General features: G+C 36.5%; 1 protein-coding gene across 1 annotated transcript in view; it reads left to right on the top strand.

Moving 5' to 3' along the window:
• The window catches only part of EEFSEC (eukaryotic elongation factor, selenocysteine-tRNA specific), a 122,963-nt gene that overhangs the window by 6,592 nt on the left and 92,021 nt on the right, over positions 1-24,350 (top strand). The gene's annotated exons all lie outside the window — the stretch shown is intronic.

Raw genomic sequence — 24,350 nt, 5'->3', positions numbered from 1 at the left:
AAAGTTATAGTGAATAATCACATTCTCTTTTGCCTCTTCTTAGAGTCCTGTATGAAATGTACTAGTTTCTGTGTGGGGTTTAGAAATAAAAATAATTATGCTTTTCTTGTTTGGAAGATGTGATTTATATTTGAATTCTCAATTTTAAGTGTAGATTTTAACCAGGAGTGGTTTTAGTGAAATTTGTTTGAATGTGAAATTGTCCCTGTGTGACATATATGACAATTTTTCTACAAAACTTCTGAGTGGTTGTGTTTGTTTGCTTGTATACAACAAAACCATGCTATTTGACACATCGTTATTTGACACAAAACCATGACAGCTTCTCAGGAAAACTTAATAACCAAGCCCTGTAATGGTGCTGTTGAAGTCTGTTTGATCATTTTTCGCATTGGTTTAAAACCAGAATTTCTTTGTTCTAGCATACTGTGCGCAAGCATTCATCAAATAACCACTTTTCACTTTTGCTTCATGTTTATTCTTGCTTTAAATTATTTTGTAAGCTGTTTGGAAGAGCAGGGAAGCTTTGTTAATCAATTTTTAGATGCCTTAAAATATTGGCTAATGTAGTGAAGTATTACAAATAACTGCATAAAATCTATAACAACCTACTGTAAAATATGAAGCATATTTATAGTTAAAATCACCCTTGTCAAAGTAAATTTAAAGCACATTTTTCAAAGTAGCATTTTTACTGATGATGGATATGTTTGCTTATTTATTTACATGGGACTATTGCTAAATAGTAGCTAGTTATCTTGATGGAGCCATGACCTGAATTTCCTTCTTAAATATATTTGTTTCGGATTTTTTGTACTTAAAATAATACATTTTTCTGCATGGGTGCTGCAAAGTAATATTTATGAAAACCCCTAGAAAAACAAAATGCAGATGGAAAAAGGTTACAACTGTAAAGCAGACATGCAACAGATCTCACTCAGTGAGCAAGCCAAACCTGTGCACTGTCATTGCTAAAGTCTGTTAAGTGTAATAAAAAGTTGTTTTTCCTTGTGGCAATGAGTTGTTTTCTGTCTGAGAACCCTAAGGTTGGGCTGGCAAGCTGAAGAGCAAGGACAGATGTTTTGCAGTGGTAATTTCCAGATGGATTCTTGAACACACTGTATTCTGTGGGTCACAGCTCATAATGGGGTAAAACTGAGTGTGAGCTTCGGCAAAAAGACTTGAACAGCTCATTCGATAGCTGGGATTGCAGAGATACTGTGCATTCTGTGAGAAAATAGTCCTTGTGCTATCTGCAAAATTCAGATTAGATAGCTGTTCTGAAGTGCTTCCTTTTAGCTATTTACTTCTAGAAAGTGTTGCAGGCTGAGTAAGTACCAATAATTCTTATTTTCCATCTCCTTATCAATTATTTTACCAAAATGTTCTCATTCTTATCTAATCTCTTCAAGTGAACACAAAATGGTTAGTGTTTGCTTCCATATTGAATTATAATCTCAGTTTCAAATTTAGGCTGATTAATCCTATGTTAGATTATAATTATCACCTTTACTAGCACTAGGGGTAGTTGGGACCAGACAAACAATAATAAATATATATTTATGCTTAATGTAACAGCAGAAGGAATTGGTGGATAGTAGGAGGAGAGGAAATGGAATAGACAGGGTAGCTTAAATAAAAATGTATTCAAGAGCATCATGAAGCTAAAGAATGATAAGGAAGAATAAAAATTGAGGTTTGAATTTTGAGAATTATAGGAAGATGATCTGGGTAAGAATCCAGGCTCCCTCACCTCAGGCTCTACAGGAGAGATGATTCATTTGGGCTTATGGTTTTGTTGAGAAAAACTTTTTTTTACTTCATGTTATAGAAGGGATGATGATGATTCTTTTGTCCACTGCAGATGGTTCTTTTGTCCACTCCACTATCTGTTTTTTTTCTGCAGAACTGGAATAATTAATTTAATACAGTTACCTGTAGCACTTTCTTGTCTTTCGTGCTTATGTTTTCCTTTGTTTTCTGTCTCATTTGGGATGCAATGTATGATTGACAGAGTAAGCTGGTGTTCTTGAATCTCCGGAGTTCTTTTTAGTTGTTAAACTTTGCTTTAATTTTGTTTTTTCTGGCCAAGTTTTACCTGTCTTGTTTCCATTAAATGCATTGTAGAGCAGGTGAACATACTTTAGATATGATTCTCCTGTATGTGTAAAATTTGAAATGGTCATGAAAAGCTGTTTGGTAAAAATAAGTTATAGAAGTTTTTGAGAATTGTTGGTAGAATTATCCTATCATATTTATAAGGATAGGCATAGGAAATTTTTTTTGTTCATAGATGTTTATTCATGCTTAAATCTACTTCTCTTATATTTAAAAACTAGCCTTTCAGCAGTACTGCTTTGGGTTTTCCAAAGTATGCAAAGACTTCATTTCAGAGAGAAAAACAAAATTGCAGCTTTCTTTTTTAGGATCAAGAAGAGGGGGAGGGAAAATGATTTCCTTGTATTTGACTGTGCTGTTGGATGGAAGACAAAGCTCAGTCTCTCTTGCTGACTAATGTCATCATCAAGGCATTTTTTTCTCCCACAGAGCAATTTTGTCTCCATCGAGACCCCCACAGCCATTGGCAAGACCATGGCCTGAGATTAAATCTCACGCTTGGATGAAATTCTAATGACTGTAATTGTTTCCTCTTTTTAAGTCTGTGGTCCCCTCATCAAAGAGTGGTGCGGAAATCATGCATTTATGTTGTAAAAAGAGAGGTCATGATTACCTGAACCTGTGGTTGACTTGGGGGGATTCCGTGTCGTGTCCTGGCAGTGGTTATCCACGCTGACATTCCAGTGTGTGAAATGATTTAAAGCGTGCCTTAGAGCGCACGTGCAAAGTGTCGGTGTGGCACAGCTCGGTCCGCTCTGCCTCTGTGCTGTCCCTGGCAGGTGAGCAGCAGTTCTTGTGTGTTGGTCACTTGCTGGAGCAGGAGGGAAGGAGTAATAAACGTGGGTTGAGGGAGGTTTCTGTGAATGATCCCAAGCAAAGGGCGTAGGACTCATCAGCAGGTGTTATTGTTCACCCTCACAGTGCTTACTGGAGGTATTCAACATCTTGAAGGATGGCACCAGTTGTGGAGTAGCCCAACATAAGTTTGAATGTGGATATGGAAAGAATTACAGACAACTTTGTAGAGGTAGATTGCCCCATCCTGCAAAATTGGAATGTATGTGTCCAGCAGTGTTGCTGTGTGATGGAAGGATTCAGATAAGTAGTTTGTGTTATTTCGCTTTAGTGTGCAGTTCTGTATGTATGCAATTTTGGGACTGTTCTGTCCCCTAACTCTGAGGATCCATGAGAAAAATTATTTACTGTGTGTTAAGTAGAAAACACTTTGAGTTTGCACTCTAATTTAGGAAGTATACTTTAAAGATGTCAAAAGAAGTGACCAAGATACATTTCATCAGAGAGTAAGGAAAATATTTCAAACAGTGCCTGATTTTAGGTGTCTAGGTTGCATTTAGAGACTAAAGAAGTCCCTAAACATCATCATTTTTAAAAGTATTCAGCACTAGGATCTTTCCCTGATATCTGAAATGATGAGTATTCAGTTTAGAGTATTAAAAAGTTTGTCAACAAAAAGCCAAGTGTCAGCAGTGCTGTTCATCTAAGGGACTAGCTTTGGGCATTTGACACTGAAACTGGCCCCTGTCTAGCTATATTATAGTTTCAAATCATGTGATAATATGTCTAATTAAAAAAAATCCTTAAATCCTGAAAAGCAAGTTTTTACATTGAAATTATATCTATTTGTTTATGTATGTGTAAATAAAGTAAATAATAAATCCATTGAAATAATAGATAATATTTATTCTTGTGTATGACTAAAATTTCAAGTCACAAGTCAGGCACCCTGATAAATTTGTTTTGAGGAAGTAATTTCATTCTTTGGATCTGCTTGCTGTTTGATAGGTTTTTGCCCTGTGGGATGGACCATCATGAGTATTTTTTTCTCTGAGTGGATATTTCACCTCACTAACAACTGAGATTCTGCCATTATTTCAAGTGCTGTGATAAAGTTGTGGTGCTGGAGGTGTTGGCCCATGTGTTTGTAGTTGAGCCCTCTGTTTACTCTCTCTGGTGTCACAATGGTGGCTTTTTCTGTATAAAACTGGTGTTGAACTGGAGTCTCCTGTAGGAAGAGATTCACCTGTCTGTGGTGCTGCATAGTGTTTTTAGGAGAAGTACCAAAAAAAGTGTATTAGGTTAAATTGAACTGTACCGAACTTGTATAGAGAAAATACATTTTTGGTTAAGGGAACAAAAAAGTTTTGAACTGAAGTGAAATTGTATTATAAACCCCCCCAAAAAAACTGACTGAAAATTCAGTCTTTACAGAAAGTTTGTCTCAGAGGTGTTTTTATTACTGAACTCTGTTCACTAACAAATTATGTGGAGGCAGGTGTTTGGGAATTCTTTCATTGTATGTCTGTAAATTTGCTTTCTTTTCCTGGTGTGTTTTTTTTTTCTTAACTTTATTTACAGTATAAAATAGTTGATTATTCTACTAATAGCCAGTGCTGCTTTTGTGGGGTTTAATGTTTTCTTTGTTATAATTTAAAGCCAAACAAATCAAAGTGAAGATAAATTTAGCTGTCTGTTTCATTATTTACCCTGCACTAAGAAACCAGTGAGTCCTAAACTTACTATGTAAAAGAATGCTGGTATTTTTAAGACTTGCAGTCAAATTGATGCAGTGGATGAAAGTTATTTTGGTCACTGCATTTGTTTCTTTTTCCTTTGCATTGTAAAGATATTTTTGTCCCATTAAGAAAATGGGGGAGTGTAGCTAGGAAGAGAATAGTTCCTATAGAAAGTGATGTCAGGTTTATGGAATTTCTTGATATGTTCTTGCATATAATTGAGTCAGTCTTAGGTAAAACCAGAAATTGCTGATGTGAAATTAAAATTAGTTGACAGTATCCTTTCAAGACTTCTGTACTGTTTTAAATTATTTTGCAGTAGCTTATGAGCTCTTGTAAGAACAGTTGGAACAAAATATATTTTTATATAAATCTATATAACTATATATTAGTTAAAAACAAACTAAGAATGTTTGAAGTTAAGCTAATATTTATTTTAGTAGAATAGGATAGTTTCCCTTCCTTTTGTAGAGCTAACAATTTTATAGCATCTCAAGTGCACCTGTATTAGCTGTTGTTATTGGATGCTAAAAATTTTCAGCACTATGAAGTGCACTCATTTTGGGGATGTTGTTCTATGGAGATGCTTCATGTAAAAGAGTTGTACTTTTATCCCAGTTCCTTTTTATGCACTATTCGTTCAGAAGTAGAATAAATAAGTTCTGTGAATGAAAAATCTGTTTCTGCTAAAAGCATGCTAAAGTGGAGTCTGATGTTCTCTAACAATAACAAATTAATTTCTGGAGCAGAAGCATTGTGCAATATAGATGCAGTAAAAGCAGCCAAGGTGAGCTCAGCTGCAAGAAGCCATTTATGAGAGCTTATCGTAAGAGTAGAGTTGTGTGGTTAAGTTGTGATGGAAGTATGGATGCTTGGGCATAGTCTATAGGTGGTAAGTGTGGTTTTGTAATAGGTCAGCAAAGTATCAAGCCAATTTTTCAAAATTAAATATGTTTTGGAAAATACGTTTTTCTGCTAATGAATTTTACAATTTATTGTAAAATACTTTAAATGCATGAGTTGTAATCTCTCTTTGTATTTCTGTTAGCTCTGAGCACCCCAAAAAATTGAGCTTTAATCACCAAGGCTGTATTTTTTCCTGGTGATTTCAGCATTTTATTAAGGAGTGATTAATAATCTTCAATTATGCATTAATTTACCTTAGTGATGCATTTACAGTTAGAGATAGTGTTGATTTATTGAATTTGGCTGATGCTGAGCAGTTTTAGCAGATTTTTTTAATTGCCATGTAAGAACACGAAAGAAAGCAGTAGAGAGGCATTTATAGCCTTAGCATGATTTTAAAATATAATCTTATCTGATATTTATGAAAAAAAAAAGGAAAAAATGAGGCTTATTTGTGTCGGTGTTCTGTTGTTGTTTTCTTTCCCACCGCTTTGAACTTTTAGAATTCCTTTCTGAAGCCCATCTCCATAGGCTTTGTTTGCAGAACATCAATGGTTCATGATGTGCCTCTTTCTGCTGCAGGGGAATAAGCTCTGAAGCAGGCTGGTGTGGAAGCTTGTACTTAGAATAGATTTTTCTCTATGTTCATAAGCTGGCAGTTCCAGAAATTAATTAAAAGATCTTATTTACCTAAAGGGATGTCAAGGAAGAAGGAAAAGAGCAGGAACAATGTAGTGTGAAATGGGATTGAAAACCAGTTTCTTGATGTTTGTATGGTGTCCTTGCCTGTATGAATAAGAGGGACAAGAAAAGGGTCTTGATACTTTCAAAAACTACCCTTGTTTGTTTTGTATCATAACTGGGGTTAAATTTAAGTGGGCACTGTTGGACTGAGAGTTACAGCGGTTTGTGGCAGGAGGAGTTGGGTTGCTGATAACCCACATTGCTTCACTTCTGTTTGTTTCATGTTTTCTGTTTACATGTTTTACAGTTATCTGATCGGTTTGCTTCCAGATTTAACAGTATCCAAGCCTGAGTTCCAGTTTATTAAAACAGCTGCAGTAAAATAGGCTTCTCTGCCTGCCCAGTGCTGCTGCAGAGGGAAGAGATTGATGCTGCTCTCTTGGGACTGAAAACTTCAAAGCTTTCATTTTGCTGGTAAAGCCCTTCCTAAAACTTGTGTACTTTGAGATGTTGTGATTGTTTTCCATGGACCAACAGAATCTAGGTCCTGGAGAGAGGCAAATCTTCTCATTGTACACCAAGTTCTTTTTTCCTGAGTAACTGAAAACATTAGATATGTTTAAAACATGGCAACTACAGATGAGAAAACTGTTTTAAAAGCTTTTCTCCCCTCTTGTGGCGTCCCAGGTCTCTTGCCAGCCCCAATGAGTATCTTGCTTTTAAAAGGACACTAGAGGTGTCATATAAACACCTCTAAAAGCATATAAACAGATGCTATTATTACTTTATTAAGGAGGGAAAAAAATTAAATATCCATTTCTATGGTTATTTGATTTTTTCTTCTGTGTACACCAGTCATTATATGATTTGATTTTATGTACCTACATACCTTTTTTCCTCTTTATATGTTTTATTTCAATGTTACATTTTTACAAAATGGCAAGATAATTTTTTCCTCAAAAGCAAATTAACTATGACATTTTAAACATAATTAATAAAAATAATTTATTGGAAGTACTTTAAGGAAACCTAACAAAATTTAATTTAAGTCTACAGTAAATTGTCAGTAAGAATATACTTAATAAAGTTCCATTGTATTTCTCTTCCGTTATTATTATACTGTTCTTCAACAGCAGTTGCCTCCATCATTTGATGTGAAGGCTGAAGTGGTTAGATAACAAATTAAGTATATTTACTTAAGTTCATTTGAAATTAAATTCTCATTCTGAGTTTTCCATCCCTTGTTCTGTAATTCTAGTTCTTGCTGTCAGGAAGTTCAATTTAGAATCCATTGTGCTCTCTGAATCCGCAAGATATGAATGAGAAAGAAGACCTAACAAAATGTGCAGAGCAATTATTAAAAATATAAAAAAGGCTCATACAAGGCAAGAGCATCCAAGGAGGGGTTTTTTGAAAGAGCAAAGGGTGTGATCTTCAAATATGCTTTGTATACTTGATATACTTTTGATCCTGTTTTGTATTTATGCTTAGGAATTTTTTCTCTTAGTCACAGATGAAAAATTAGCAACGGCAGATGACTTTACTGGACTTCTGGGCACTTCTTTTCTAGAACCCCATCCAAGCTAGAGAGTGATGGCTCAGTGCCTGCACTTGCTGCTCTTTGAATTTTTGTGGGGATGGTGTTCTCTTGCAATGTCCAGTTAAATGCAAATTTACTGTTATAGCTTTGGAGCAGCAGCACTAGTGCCTTGCTCTCCATGTCATTTTCTTGTTTATCCAGGATTCTTGTTCATTTTTTATTTTGAGAGAATAACCTGAGCTGTGCCAGCATTCCTGAGAGCTGGTCACATGAGCTTGGCAGAGTAATGTGTGTTCTGAGCAGAATTTGTTTTCTGTAGGCTTTCTTCCCACTTCCCTAGGGATGCTGTCCAGCCTTTGATTTAACTTGAAAATTTAAATTTTGATTTGTGAGAAAAAAGTGGTTTTTAATGATTAAATGAAACAGGAGGGTGAGTGCGGGATGCAAAACTGGGAGACCTGCTGTACTTCGCTTATGATGATCCTACATCACAGTTCTATTCTTGTTGAAGGTTTTGAGTTTGAGTGATGTTTTGCTTAATCCACAGGTGTTACTTCTCACAAAGTCAGCTTCCACAAACTGTCACTACTGCTTGTAAAATGCTTGTTCCTTTGTGTCAACACTTGTATTTTATTCAGTTGTTCGCTTATCCTAGAGAAAATGCTGTAAGGACTTGCTCTGAGTTACACTGAAATATCTATGATTAGATAATCATGTTCTGGTTTATATAGTGTTTGAGCTGTCTTACAAAATTTCTGTGTAGGATTGTGTTGAACAACTTCACTTTTGGAAATTCTTCAAAATACATAATTGAAAACTTTTTTCCTGTATTTATGAGGGCTTTTAGAGATAAAGGGCCTGGTTTTGTATGCTGATGATTTCTATCTGCTCACCTCACAAAAAGCTATGCTTTCCTAAGTATAAAACTTGAAACAACAAAACAACGTGGTTTTGTTAGAGATTAAAATACTTTCATTATTTTAGGAAGCAAGGTCTAAATTTAGTCTGTGAGCTTTGTAAACCTAGGGCCTTGTTCAGTGTTTATCTGTGAGGTGCCATGCACATTTGTAGCTTTGTAGAAGCACCAATTCACTGCCCAGCTGGGTGTTCTGAATTCATGAAGCCTTGTAGGAATGAACTCAGTAAGGGAGACTGTATTATTAAGGTCCAAATCAGTGTGAAGTCAGACCAGGTCTGTATTTTGCTTTTTGGCTGTAAAGGTTCAATCACATGAATATCTAATTTTAAATAATAAACTATGTAATTCAAAGCATTTAAAATATTTTTTCAAATAATATTCTACCAGTGAAATTTGGAATATCTTTATGGTACTCAATCTGCTGTAAATTTTTTTTAAAGAAGTCATCTGCCTATAAATCATGATAACTTAGATTTTTCACCTTGCCTCCTGTTGCTACTGTGGAAAACATTTACTCAGGCATCGCCACTGTCTCTTATCTCGGAGTGGTTATAGATCATTAAATTCCAGCCCCTCTTAACACAGTATAAATTCTAATCTAGTAATAAATTCTTGGCAAGTATCGTTCCTAGTTTTATTTAGTAATTAAACTTTGCACAGCTTTCCTTCTTTACAGTGAGCATCAGCTTTATATTTTAGTGGACTTTTATTAATTATATGGAGAATGTAATAATGTGAAACACAAATGCCATACACCCTGCAATTTCTGGGGTGCTTTGTGGTGTTGGCAGTTTGGATGGCATATTCACATGATATAGTTTGTTTTGTTGTGAAATACTGGGATGTGAGATTTACATGACATTTGACCCCTTGGGACTGCTCTGAAATGAGCTGTGTATCCTGTGCAATCCTAGTCAGCAAAAATTTAAATAAAAGTAAGTACACTGTCATAAGCCCTTGTGCTGGCCTGGCAGGAGGTATGAAATAGTACCATGTGCTTGATAATGGCCTCAGAGAAGGGGCACAATGTGATGTGACTTAGTGGAATGGCAAACTATGCAAAAACCTTGCTATTGTCATGATTAGGTGGTGAATTCTTGGTCAGGACCTGATGTCTGCCGTGGACTGAAGGCCAGAGAACTAAATACAAAATAAATCTTTAATGAAATTTGGGTGGTGAATCCAATTTCTCTTTTAAGACAAGCAGAAGTTGCAGCCTTTGTGTACAAACATGGAAAACTGTTAAAGTGAACTGAGAACAAACTAACAGATCACTGCTTTGACTGTGGTTTTCAAGTGATAAGTTTGTGGTGATTTCTTAATATAAAAACTTCCTTTGGTAGTTCAGTATAAAGTCTTAAAACCTTAGCCAGAACAATTTAATGGCAGCATTAACTCTTCAGACACCCTTCCACTGAAATCTGCAAGTTAGCAAAGCACCTAATATTTAGTGTGCTAGCAAGTCAGGCTAACTGACTGCTGCCTAGAATGTGTCCAGAAAAAATTGTTTTCCAACATATTGCTTGTTTACTTTGGCTCTAATTATCTGTGCACACTGCAGGGAATGGAAGTATTCTGTTTCTCAGAACTGGCATCCTTAATGTGTTTGGGACTGATTTGTTTGAGATTTCTTTCTGCATGCTCCACTGCTGTAGCTGTGAAGTAATGTGGGTGCTTGAAATAAAGCTTGATAAAAACTGCGATTGTTTGCAGGGTGTCTTTCTTGAGAACAACCTTACTTTTTTGACATGAATCTGTTTTTCATCCTTGATCCAACTGCTGTTCTTGTAGAGATTATAATTCCTGTTGGCATTTGGAGATGATGAAAGTTTGGAAGGTAGAGTGGTAGTGTTACAGAAGTCTCACAAAATTTTGTATCATGACATTGAATTAATTTCCCTGGTTTGCATATGTGTGGAATTGTATGTTGAAATATAAGAGACAAGAAGTAACCTAATTGTTCTCTCTTTGTATTCCCATTTAGTTATGTTCTGCATACCAACACAACAGTTTTCTGTATTACTGTCATAGAAATCCAGAAACTTGCATCACAATTGGGGTTCACCATCCTCCAATGTACGGAAGACTCTGAGGCAAAATGTAACTTGAGGTAGTTGTCTTGCAACTTCCCACTAGGCATTATTACTCATTCTACATTGACCTGTTTAAGAGAAGCAAAGCTGTAGTTGAGTGTATGAAAGGGATATATGTAAGAGATTTTAACTGATACAGGCATGTTTATTGCTGTTAGTTTTAGGGGTGTTCTTCTTTGTCCCTTGTTAGCCCCCTCCGTTTGATTCTCGGTTGTAATGTGATTTGCCCTTGCTTGATTGACAAATTTTCAAACTCTCTCCGTAGCATTCTGTCACCAAGCAGGCGGTGACTTGGCTTTGCAGCCTTGGTGTCACTTTGCAGCTGGACACCACATTTGTGTTTTGGGCAAGCTGTCATGACTCCTGGTCAAAGCTGAGGCTCTCTTTGAGAGGAGCTTCTTGACCCTTTGTACTTTGTACAGTATCCGCCTCGCAGGCGGACTCTGGAGCTGTTGTCTGGAATGCGTGTCTAATGCGTTCCACTCGGACCTCAGTTCCATTCCATAATGTTAGCTTTAATTGGCTGTTTTTAAACTTTCATGTACAATTTGGTTGTACACGGTAAATTACCACCCTCTTCGCCTTTTCCTTAGAGCACGAAAGTAGAGTCCAGACTTTCCCATGCTGCCTTTTGGTATTGCCCTTGAGCTCTTTTTGGGACAGCACTGGTGGGTGGTGTTTCTGTCAGAGGACAGACTTGTTTTCTAATAGGTTTGGTTTTTTTAACTTCTAATCATCCAAAGACTGTACCTTTTAAACACTGTGTTGTATTTTTGAACTGAATTCGGAAGTTTAAAAAGAATTAATACTTCTTACCCAAATAAGTATCTCCAGTTTAATAACTGTTGCCTAATTCTTAGTGTAACAAGATAGCCAGTGTGTCCTTCAAGTGATTTTTCTTTTCTTTTAAATGTTCCTATATTTTAATTTTAGATACTTTGAGTGCATGAAGACATCAGGTCAACATCAGTGATATAACCAAGGCTGGTCCTAACAATGTAAGAATGCCTTTGTAGGTGCTTTGAAGTGTCAGAATGTGCAGCACGGGCAGAATGACAGTCTGTTACTATACAGGTTTCATCTAGGCTTAAATGCTTGATTGGAGCATCACCAGAGCTATTTTTGAGTAAGGGGGATAGTTGAGTTGCAGCGAGGGAAGAAAATTGGCAGTGGTGCATACAAAACAAATTTTGCAGTTCAAGCTCAAAACAGTGATGAGTCTCTTGTTTGTACTTGGTATGAATGAGGTAAAACAAAGCCTGCCTTTATTCTCCACATCAGGCTTATGAGCTCATGTTTCGGCTTTTCCTTTCCGCTCCCTCTCTGACATGGGCTCTTGTCTTTTTTTTTCTTTGCTAAACAGACAGTAACTCCACAATATTTTTAATCTCAACAAGATGTCCAGTGGTTGATGATGCAAAAGTGTTGCATCAACAAAGAGGGGATGATAGCTGGAGCATTCCAGGTTTGACATTTTTGGCTGAGGAGCTGTGTATTGTGGCCACTGATTCCTCCCGGCACAGCATGCTTGCTTCAGGCAGGAGACTACTTTTCATTGACTCCTGTTGTGTGGCTCCCTGCTCCTTATTTTAGGCTTCCCCAAGAAGTTACGACTGAGAGTTTCATGGTTTTAGATGAAAGAGCCTGTTGTCTTACTGAATTATCTCCTTTCTGTCTATATTTAAAGCAAAGTTGGCAGGTAAAAAAAAAAAGATACAGTAAAACAAAAGCTCTCTTATGGTAATATCTGAGGCTAGATTAGAATAAAAGTCAGTGATTTAATATTTTGTTATTTACCTATATATATTGAGGCTGCTTGCTTACCTGTAGTCCATTGGCACCCTGCAGTGGAACTGACCTCATTGCATTGACTTTAAGATGGGTTCCTGGTGGGATCTAACCTGCAAAAATTTTTCCACTGAAACTCATTATGAGAAGTATTAGATTATTTGGAATAGAACAAGTAATATTATGGAATTTAAGAATAATGCACATTTTTAATCATGTATATTGAGTAGTCATGTAGTGTGCAAGTGCTTGTATTCCTAAATTTTTGAGAAAAAAATTACTTTAAGGCCTAAAAGAAACATTCTCAATTTTTTAATGCTCTGGTGCAATATTTTAAGGTAATGGCATTTTTTACTGACTGAAGTGAATGCAGTTCATGAAACTTTTCATTCACTAAAAGTATAACTGATGCTTTTAAAATGTAAGGACTTAAGAACTTCCTCATGACAGCTGAACTTCTTGAAACCATATAAAAATCTGCTTATACCATAATTCAGCCTTGCAGCACTGGTTTTATTGTTGAAGAACCTATTAGAAGTTGATTTATAAACTTGTTGTTCCCTAGATGTGCCTGTTTGTTCTGTATGACTGTTCTTGTTCGTAGTCTGTTCCTTCCCAGCATAAAACCTTCAGCCATCTCTGCAGCCAAGCCTTACACTCCTTCCAGTCATGAAGTTTTCCCCAGTTTAATAAAGCTAAGGTGGGATAATTTGTTGATTGCTACCTAAAAGCATCATTAACCATTGCAAGAGGGGAAATTAGGGCATGGGTTTGGTGTCTTTCTTTTTTTTCTTTCTTTGCAAATCTTATTTTTGATGCAAAGGCAGTTCTGTCGCCAGCCAGTCCAGCATGCGGAGACTCTCCCCCCCGCCATAAAACAATGAGCACATTCAGGCACAACTAGTGTTTTCAGTTATTAAAAAACGGAGCCGTCTGTCTCTGCCTGTGACTTTAATCTTTAAGCCTTTATTCCCTGTACCCCACCCCCTCTTTCTTTCCCCAACCTTTTGTTTGTGAAGTGCAGAGCTACAGGATATGTGGGCCTGGAGTTTCTGAATGTATTGTACATTCCCCTGGCAATTACAGATGTTTATAACCCTGACTGATGTTATTTCAGTATTGTGGAGGGTGAACAGAAAATTAAAGAATGCATTTTTCATTGCCCCTAGCAATCTTCAGTTTTATTTATTTTGAGGACAGGGGAGAAGGAAAAAAATGAAAAAGCAAAATGTAAACTCTTAATTTTTTTTAGAAAAAAATCTTGTTTTGCATTCTTAGATGAAGCACATCTGAGAGGTGTGCAGGAGTATCTTCCCATACTCTACCATAACTCTTTTGTTAGGACAGTGTGTTGCATGCAGTGTTGTAAAAACATAATAGGACTGCATTTTAATATGAAAGAAGCTCCTTAATGCAGGGTGTAAGACCTTTGCTTACCTTATTTCAAAGACAGAGACAAGATAGCTTAGGGCTTGTAATGATTTAAGAGAAGGATCACATATCTTTTTTTCAGCTTTGTACAGAACACTGCTTTTTTTTGTAGAAGGATGATTTAGAATCTGATGAGTTGGAGCTTTACTTTTGGGCTTGGTGACTTTGTGACAGAATTGTTTAAGAAAATTTTTGGTAGTCTTTTAGAAATATGCTCTTGATCTGTATGAGGTTTTAAATCAATTTCTTACTGGTGGTGGTTGAGCTATCTAAAGCTGCAGGTGCACTATGAGATTAGCGTCCTTGAATTGACAGAGGGGTGGAAAGAAGAGAATCCTGAAGCAAATCTCTGTGATCAAGGTGATAATCTGTGTGTTTCCTGGGCATTCCAGTGCATTCCATGATTTTCAGAGTAGTTGGCCTAAAACATTGAATTTAAGTAGAGAAAAGTTAATTGGAGTCAAGAATTTCAAGGTGGTTCAGCAGTATCTTTCAGGTACAACTTTCATATCTATACCTGTTTTTGACTGCATGCAAACTGCTGTTTATAGGTTTTGGAAGTTTGGAGTTGCATATCTAAATGCATATTCAGGTCTGTCTACCTGTGTGATGGTCCTTATCTCCAAAGACTGCTGCATGGAACTTTTCTTTAGACTGATCTTTCAAAGATATGGCAGAAGAATGAACAAGAACTTACAGTGAGATATCCTTTGGCTAGGCAGGACTTGAAGAAGTTAACACAAAAGATAGCAAAAAAGTCTCTTTGTCATCTAATATTAAACTGATAAAAATAGGCTTCAAGAAATTCTAACATGTTCCAGGATGTTTAGAATTCAGTAAGTCTCCAAAGCACCCCAAGGGAGGCAATAGATGCACTGTAGTAACAGTTCTCCAGTCCTCTGGGAAGGAAAAAAGGCTGCTAGTTGGTCATTAAACATAGCACATTCTTTTTATCCTGAGGCAATCAAGTACTAAAGTTGTGTATTGCTTGTCTAAGGATTTCTGTGATGTGCTGGTTCTCTGTGTTACAGTGTGGGGGCATGGGTGTGATCAAATCCTAGATCTGCTAGTGGGAAGATACTGTCTTGTACAAATGTTAAAAGAACTTGAAGATATGAGTGTGAAGTATTACTGATAGAAAACAGAATTTATAGAAACTTCATAGTTACTGTTCATGAGTCTTGTTTTGCCTCCTCTCTGAGTCCAGTACTGGGTTTGTATGTAATAGATTCAAATATGGACAGAAATAGGAACACATTGGTTAATAAACATTTCAGTTGGTCTGTTCGTGGAAATCAGAGTGTTAAATTGTCTGGAAAGCTAGTACAGGAGTTCACTTACTGAAACAGGTCACTGCTTTGAGGGGAAATGTGTGCACTGGTAGCTGTTTATGTGCTTCCCTCTCTGAAAAAGTCTTGGAAAATAGATCAAATTATTCCAGTAATTTATGTACTGTTTTTCTCTTTCCAGTACAAATCTGTTTTTGCATGACTCATCATTTGTAGTGAAAGGCATACTGGTATCGGCTGCTGTCGGTTCTGGCCTGAGCATCCTGTAGTATCAGGGAGGTAGCAGGAATTTCCATGGTTGTAGGTACTATAGAGGCTTTCACTTAGTATTTGTCTCCACACTCCAGTTAGTGGAGAAACCTCAGGTGCAACGTTCTTGAAGTTGGGAGTAGTCTGTTTCTGTGTGGTGTGAACTGAATCATTAGAGATGGGGCAGAAGACTCCAGACATGTGGAAGTTGGTCAGAACTGGAGATGGGTTCATGTCCTCATTGCTGCAAGTTCGGTGCCTTTGCAGTTCTTCCAGATGTTTGATTCTTTTTATAGTGCTAAGCTACTATTTTCTCTTTCAGGTCTTGGAAATAGCTTCAAAGATGGTCTCTGTCTGAAAGATGCAAAGGGCAGAATGGTCATACTTGTAGTTATATTTTTTGCAACATATTTAACATTGTTGCATACCAATATAATTACTTTTTAATTCTTGAAACTTGGCAGGAGATCTTGTAGAGAGCAAACGTAAAGCTGATATGGGTCAAGACTATAAAAAGGGTATTTTTTTTTCTTCTTGGTCCTCTGACCTTTTTGTTTTTTGGTGTTTACAGTAAAGACTTTATGGATCACCAGGGACCATTTATGGTCACTATGTAAGGCCCAAGTGTAATGTTACCTTACATTTAACTCTTCAGGGCAGTGCAAAAACACATGTGGCCCTGATACCAAAACAAAATACCTCTGAATAACAAGTCTGAAACTTGAACTAATCACTCATTAGTCACTAGGAAAGCTTACTAGGATCCTGAGCACACAATATCATCTGAGGAAGTCAAAGGAGGGTTTTACAAGTGTCTATTTTCCGTTTTTTTTTTCATTTTGCACCTTTTTTCCTGAAGCATGAACATAAAATGTTGATTTCTTACACAACTTACTGTTATGTTGTTTCAGAAACCTTATTTTATGAACTGAACAATGCCAGGCAAAAAGAGCAGGGTACTTCATTGCCAGTCTCTGAGTTTGGGTTTGATATGAATTGGTGGAATCACAGGTGCCATTTTTTATGACATTTAGGAACTTAGAAATATTGAAATAGACTGAAATATTTTATAGCCTGAATTCCAAAATATGAAACTGAACTTTTTTCTGCTAGGTGTAATATAGGCAGGTAGTGCAAAAACCAGACAAACAAAATCCCACCAAAAACCCCCAGTTAAACCAGGTTTACTACTTGGATAGTAGTAACCCAGTTGGTTTCTTCTATGCTTTCTTTTGCTTTCAAGTCTATGAAATAATAGTTTTTCTTAGTATACACCTCAGATTGTATTCCATGGCTGATGAGCTGTATAATGACATTCAGTCTAAAATGCTAAGTGACTTCACTGTAGTTTTGTGCAGTATCCTAAACGTTTAACTTCTCAGCTTTTACTGGTGTCTGTATTTGCATATACATATGTATGAATGACACTTTAAAAAGTTAATGTTTGCTAACTAATTCACAATTAACGCACTTTTGACTTCAAGCCAAGGAAGAAATTAATGCAGCTGAAATACCACGGTGTTGAGTAATTCAGCAAATGCTACCTTTTTTTTTGTAGCAGTCATCTGTGTCTACTCAGAATGATTGTTGCTCTTCCAAGATAATGTAGGCCTTTTTAAATGGTACCATAGTTTATATTTTCAGCATTAAAATAACTAGAGGTCTGTTTTGGACTCTGTCCAGTTTGTGCCCTGTCAATATAGAAATTCAGATCTAGTAATAGGTAATATTACAGAAAAGGACTTTTGTACATATGGAAGAAGGATGACGTCTTCTCTCATATGGTGCTTTACCTCCATTTTTACACATGCTATGTATTACATGGCATTTCATGTTACAAGGCAAGGATTGTTTGCTTTGCTCTCCCCTCATTGTTTATAGGCTATTCATTTGGGGTGATTTTCTGGTTTTTGACAGAAATATGTATTTAAAGACAGGAATTTAAATGCCAGACCCTAGTAGTCACTCATCTAGTTTGTTATATTTCCTTTGGAAATAAAAGAAATGAGGGTTTTTGAGGGACAAACAAGAAAGTCGATGGAATAAAGTATCCCTTTCTTTAAGTTTCATCTTAATACCTCTTATGCAGGATGAAATCATAAATGTTTTATTAAAAATTAAGCTTCATCTAGCTGGATGTAGCTTTAAAATCTTAATGATGTAAATATCAAAGCTGTATTTTCATTTGTCTAAAGACAAATGGTATTTAGCAGCACTGAATTGAAATTGTTGTGCTGCTTAAAATTATATAATTGATTGTGCTCTTTTCTTAGAGTGTTTTATTTCCCTTCTTTTCCTCAACTTCGTTTACTTTTGTCCGTGTCTGCTGTTAATGTGGATTTTTCTTTGTGAAGGACCTAACTGCATTTGTCTTGTTTCCTTTTTTGAAGATACTTTAAGATTCCTTTTCCAGAAAGTGACAGATCAAAATGCAGTATTTTATTTCAATATTACATTGTATATAGGCAAATTCTAATACTTTACCTTTCTTTGCCGCTTCTAAACTTAACACATTTTGCACTGAGCAGCATATAGTGACTGTATCTTTTGAGGATTTTATGAAGGAATGGCACTAGTTCTGTGTATTTGTATCAACATGGCTGATCAAGCTTATTGATATACCCTAATCATTAAAGGCATTTCCTCCCTTTGGAGAACACAGACTTGTTTCTGACGTGCAGTTAGAACTTACTCAGGATAGATCCTTGGATGACTTGACAAAGGAGATGGTAAAGGCATTCGTGCCTTTATCTTCTTCAGAACACTATGGCACACTGTTTCTTCTGGCACATGAAGTATATTCAAGGGATTCTCACGTGACATCTTTTGCAAAAGAACCCTTTGATTTCTTATAACTCCTTATCACCTACTACTTGTAGTTGAGTTGGAACTCACATTTACAAGTAAGTAACTGTAACAGATGGGTTATTCGACATACAAGAAATGGACTTCTTCCAGTTATGCCCTTATGGCCACACTGCTTTCCCTTTCTAGCTCTCAGCTACAGACCAGCCATGGTGGCTGGTTTTCATCTGAAGAGAATTCATGCGATGACATAATGCTTCTAATTTTAAGCTTTACTGTGCAGTCAGAAGTGTTGTGGGTTGCCAGTTTGATGCTGTCTGATGTTGCAGAGTTTGAAACTGCTCAGCTCCCCGTTTGTGCTCTGAGCTGCTGATGGCCTACTTCGGAAATGATGGTGGGATGCTTGAACTCCATGAGATCCTTTTCTTTTCAAAGTGTTTCCCAGTTCTGATCCATGATTTGCATTGCTTTACAGAAGGTTTCTTCATGTGTAATTCATGTTCCCCAGTTGAGTGCATGCCTCTCCCTGCCTTACACCTCCTATTTCTGTTTGAATTTTGGGGGATTCCATATCCTGTAAATGTCTTCCTTATTCATCACAGTGCCTCCCCTAAGGGAACTGGCAAAATCCTGTGTGACTTGTAACATCTCCCAGGGTGCAACTGTATATGAAAACAGGGAATAATTTAGCTGTTTCTGAATAAAGTTTCTTAACCAAAAAAAAGTGAGGAGAGGGGGCTGTGAAAGGGAAGTTGGATACTCACTGCATGATATAGACAATATTTCCTGAGACAGGAGATACTAACCTCAAAGAATTTAAAATAAAACATTGATTTAATTTTTTTTCTTTTTTTTTGAAAGTGGAATAGCGGAGGTAAAAATGGTAGAATAGTTGGTCTTTTTATCCTGTGTGCAGATGAAATTGATTAAACCTTAAAAACTCGCCTCAGTCCACCCGGTTTATTAATTGAAGAATTTCCTCTTCCCCAGAATGGGAAGTGCACATTAAAACAGAGCTTTGCCCTTGAGTAGCAATGATACTTGAGAACGGTACATTTTCTACAATCCTATTTTCTCTTCTACACTAGAGGAAATCGTAACATGGTAAAAAGCATATTTTTAAAAAAAAAAGAAGTATGTTTAAGGAAGTCCTCTTTCATTTCCTTGTAGAGCATGAAATCAAATTATAGCCCATGGCCCACAATTATTTTATTTTTACATTTCAAATTCCATTTTCTGCTTCCTTTTGCTGCCTGTGAACAACAGTTGTACTGTTTGTGCAAAGTCATCTAAAAAGATTACTACAAAGAGGACAGGACACAGTAGCTTAAAGAAGCCACCACTCAGAATCTGTGCCTATGTTCCATGTTTGTGTGGCATGCAAAACCTCTCCTTTGTTCACACAGGGACCTGATCCAGTCTTTTTCCCTCCACTCACCAGGTTTTACCTTTTGAAGCCAAGTCAGCTTTATTATTAGTTTGTTATTATTTTTATTATTACTATATATTATTATTATAGCTTTATTATTGATGTATTATTGGGAATCTAATGCAATACTTTAGTTACGCTTGCCAAAATAATACAACTTTAAAATGCTCTCATATTCTTGATCTACATTTGGTAAAGACAAACCAGTTGAGATTCTACTTATTTATTGAAAATGCCTTCTGGGTGAGATTTTCATTAAGGAATTGGTAGCTAATTTAGTGCTTGGAGGTTATAACTAGATGGTTCTGAAAGTGGGCTCAGTGCATGTATAATAAAATAGTAATACGTTTTGGAACTGATAAACTAATACATGAGCCTGAAGTGTTTGTTTGTTTGACTTCCTAGATCTAATAATGTAATCTTTTTCTAAATTTGTGTTAATATTATATTTTTCTGTAGGGACACAGCTCAGTCTGGGAATTCAGATATAAAATTTACAAGCATGCAACAGGCTGAACAAATGGAAGGTGTTTTGAGTTCATGTACATGCAGAACTGCGACAGCCTTTGTGGTTGAGATTGAAGGAGGTTTGTTATTTAAGATGTAATGTTCTGTTCCAGAATAAAACATACAAATTATAGTGCTTTACTGTTTCTGAAAATGCATCTGATGTCTTGGGGACTCCCATGGTGTTTCCTCGTGAACACTGGTATAAGAGCTGGTTTTTAGTAATTGTGTGTGATACTGAACACATTTATGAGGAGTGAATTTGATGGAGGGGATGAAGGTCTGCAACCTCGTTTCCTAGAACTCTGGGTAGGCTTTTTTTCCTATTTCAGCAAAGGCTTTAGCATATATTATACTAAATGATGTAAATATAGAGAATGCAGTGAATTTTCTCCTAAAAATTAAATGTTCATCAATACATACTTTTAAAATGCATACTTATTCTTTTTCAGTGTACTCAGGCAGCAGCTGGTGGGTTCTTTCAGGATCCAAGAGTGAGAGCTAGCTAGGGATGATGTTGCAAGTGGTATCATTTTGTTCTTCCTGTGGAAAAAATTGAGCTGATGGCCACTTTAGAGAAGGTTGAGTTGCTGCTTTCTGTTCTTTGGAAACTTGTCATAATCTCTGACATCTATGATTCAACTAATCTCCTGAGAAAAGAATAATAAATTACTTCCTTGATGACTTTTTATAATCAGATACTCCTCAAAATCCAGGAGCTAGCATGGGTTGTGTATTCAAAACAGTAGCTGGACCTTTTCTTTATCTTGTCTGTGAAGGTATTTTTCTTATTTTCTGAGTTTTGTGTTCCCTGTCACTTCTGTGATACAAATGAGTGCTGGTGCCTCCAGGTTTAGCTGGCACTTGCAGTCTTTGTGATGCTGTGCTGCTGGTCTTGTGTTTTTCCTGTATTTGGCTGTCATCCAGAATCTCTCAGGTCATGTTTTATCTTTCTTCTTTGTTTTTCTTCACTCAGACTATCTACTTTATTTTTGCTGTGGTTTAGCTGCTTATCTTTGAAGTATAATTCCCATCTTTATCCACTCCTTGTGTTTTCTGATGACAACTTGTTTATTTCATTTGCTTTTTACAGGGCTTCATCTGAGCTGTGTGTCATCACACAAAGGGTACTCCAATAATTGATCTTTCATTTTCAAGCAAAGTGAGAAATCACATGTCAGGATTTATCTTTCTCAATATTCTTGAACATGTCTTTGATAGATAGAGTGGCAAATAAAAGGTTACACCCCTGTTTTCTCTGTAGAAGAAATAATTTGAGTATCTTAGTTTAACTTTTTCATTGATTCTATGTGACCTGCTTCAGTGCAGATAAAATATTTTTGATTGCTGTATTCCCTTGTATGCAGACCTGTCCTTTGCATGTGTATCTGCTTTGTTCAAAGTAATTTCAAGCCATTTTCTTACTCTGAAGGTTTGAGGAATATTCAAATAATCCATAATCTCTTCCCTATTACTGTTCTTAACTGTGTAGGCCCATACTCTGTCTCCTTTTTTGAGTTCAGTTGTTTGTTCTTTCAGTTCTTCTGTTCCATTTTGCACAAGACCCCGTGGCTGACATTTTGTCGTCAGACAGTGCAGGTGGGAGTAATATTTTCACCTTTTTTTGTTCTTGTTACTGTTTTTTGAGTCTCCGCATAGTATATCTACAATATTTTTATATCCCTATTGAAAAACCTTTCCAAATGAGATTGTATTCATGAGAATACTGATATAATTCATCCTTGCTACACTCTTCCATGTTAAATCTTACTCTGCTGCAGAAAATGATTTAGAAATATTGTTCCTTTTGTTAACTGAACTCAGATATGACAGTGAGCTGATTGTTTACTAGAGATTAAGTAGTGAATATGAAGTTAAATATATTCTAAGTCTGTTATTGCCATTTATATGTTATGAGGAGAAAATGTACTGAATGAGGTGTTCTGTGGTAGGTGTGAGAGGGTTACAGTTTTGTCATCTCGCCAACTTTCCTGATTTGAAATGTGACATTGGTGAATCCCTGTACTCTTTAGATGATTTTGTTGTAGTATTTAATGAACTTTATGCATGGCTAATGGGCAATGAATAAACCAAAATGCAAAAGTATGTAGGAGAAGATGGGGGATTGGGAAGAAGATGAATTGTCCAAGATGGTTTATTAAACAGCTCAAAAAGGAAACTTGAGGAACTAAGTTTTAGCATTATTTTTCTGCCTTGTTACTCAAGGTCCTATAAACCTGAGAACTCCTGCCTTGACATGCACGAGTAGACACATACAAAACACTATGGAACATCCTCATGCCTCGGTGAGAGCGCAGTTCAAATATTCGTCAGCGCTGTTGTGGTCTTTGCCTTCACTCCACGACTCCTTTGAAGGGCAGCAGCTTCCCACCCTGCTGGTGTGCCAGCTCTGCCTGCCATGCCTTGTGTTCCATCTTGTGCCATCTCTTAGGAGCTGTGGCCAGTCAGTACCTCGGGGCTTTGGAGGAGGCGCAGTAATTGTGCTGATGGTGTTTGTAAACTTGTGTGCTGCTGCTTCCTTGACTTGAAGTATTTTTTGTCTGAAGTGTCATGGTATGTCTTGTGATGTTTCTGGAGTTTTTCCATGGAATGTACAGTTATTTTTCTTTGTTCATCTTCTTGTTGCTATGCAATGCCCCTCGGCAGACATTCTTGACCTTCTAGCAACTGGGTTGATCATTTTTAAGGCTCTTTTAATGTGTTGCTAATAGATTCATAAATTTGGCAATTGCAAACGTTTGCTTTAAAACAAATTAATTTGAAGCAGTTGATTAAGAGTTTCAAGGTGAAGTGACCCCTTTTACCAAAACTACATATTACAGTTCAGTGCAGATTTTGTGTTCTTTTGGAGGGAGAGATACCACACTGTATATAATGCATCTTAGCAGCTGCCCTTTTCAAGGCCAGGTTTGGGTCTGGTTGCTTTGGCTTAGTTCTGGAGCATGAGGATCACTGTGCTTTAGCAGTCATAGTAATGTTTGGTAAGGCTCAAGCTGCAGCATTGTTGTGTTACCAGAATGTCCTTTTTATAGTATTAATAAAGAATTAGACTTGGTGGTTTTGTTTTCCTTTTTTATTCCCATTCCTTTGGAGGATATAAGCTGTGTAAAATAGTGTAATACAAAATATGTGCATTAAGTTGAAAGCAGCCCTGTTACATGTGTTCACAAAAATGGATCCATTCTGATTGCTGAGTGCTTTGTCCCGCACAAACCATTTTCATGCTTTTTGCTTCCCTTGGTTTCTGACCTTTAGGTCTGCACTTGGGTGGTGTGTAAAGTCAGCCTTTTGTACAGTCTTGATGTTTGTGTTGAAATTTAAACAAGCTCTAAATCAATACGATTCCTGAAACAATAAAAATGCAAACTATTTTTGAATATACAAAGCCCATCTCTGCTTTGTCAGGGAGAGATATTTGAAATGATTGGCAAAAATTCTGCAGGAGCACTGGAAATATCATAATTATCCAACTAGTGCTCTGAAGGGCCTAACATTCACTATTACAAGATGAAAGCTCTGGTAGATTGAAATAGTCATTTGTAGCTATAATTTTTTTTTTCTTTTAGTTCCCACCCGCTCATTCACCCATGCACTTCAACCTCAGAATGATTTCCTATCCTGAGTTCATGGGAATTGGGAACAAGGGTAGCTGTTATCATAGCCATTGTAAAAGCCTTAAAACAAAAAAAGGCGAGGGGAAGGCTGGAGAGGGTGGAGGAACAAGGAACAGTTGTATTGATTTCTTCTGATCTTAAGGCCAATATTAAAAATACTTAAGCTAGAGAGCTGGAATTTTACATGATTTCTAGCTTTTGTCATCTTTCAAAATGTGCATATTTTAGCATATGACTTTCTAGTGCTTCAGCTTTAATTATTTTTTTACTTTATGTTTAAACTTTCTCAACACTTGATTGTGTTGCACTTTTCTATTTTGGTATTCAGAGTATTTCACTTACCTCAAATGAAACAAGAAAATTCTAAATGTAATTAGTGGAAGGCCCAATGTTCATCAAAAGCTTCCTTGAAAATTAATTTAA

This window comes from Pseudopodoces humilis, chromosome 13 (genome assembly GCF_049639895.1).
Source record: "Pseudopodoces humilis isolate 2021_Gansu_Grassland_sample_001 chromosome 13, ASM4963989v1, whole genome shotgun sequence".
NCBI classification, from domain to species: Eukaryota; Metazoa; Chordata; class Aves; order Passeriformes; family Paridae; genus Pseudopodoces; species Pseudopodoces humilis.
Note: the sequence above shows the minus strand (reverse complement) of the source record. Positions and strands in the feature narration are given on the sequence as shown.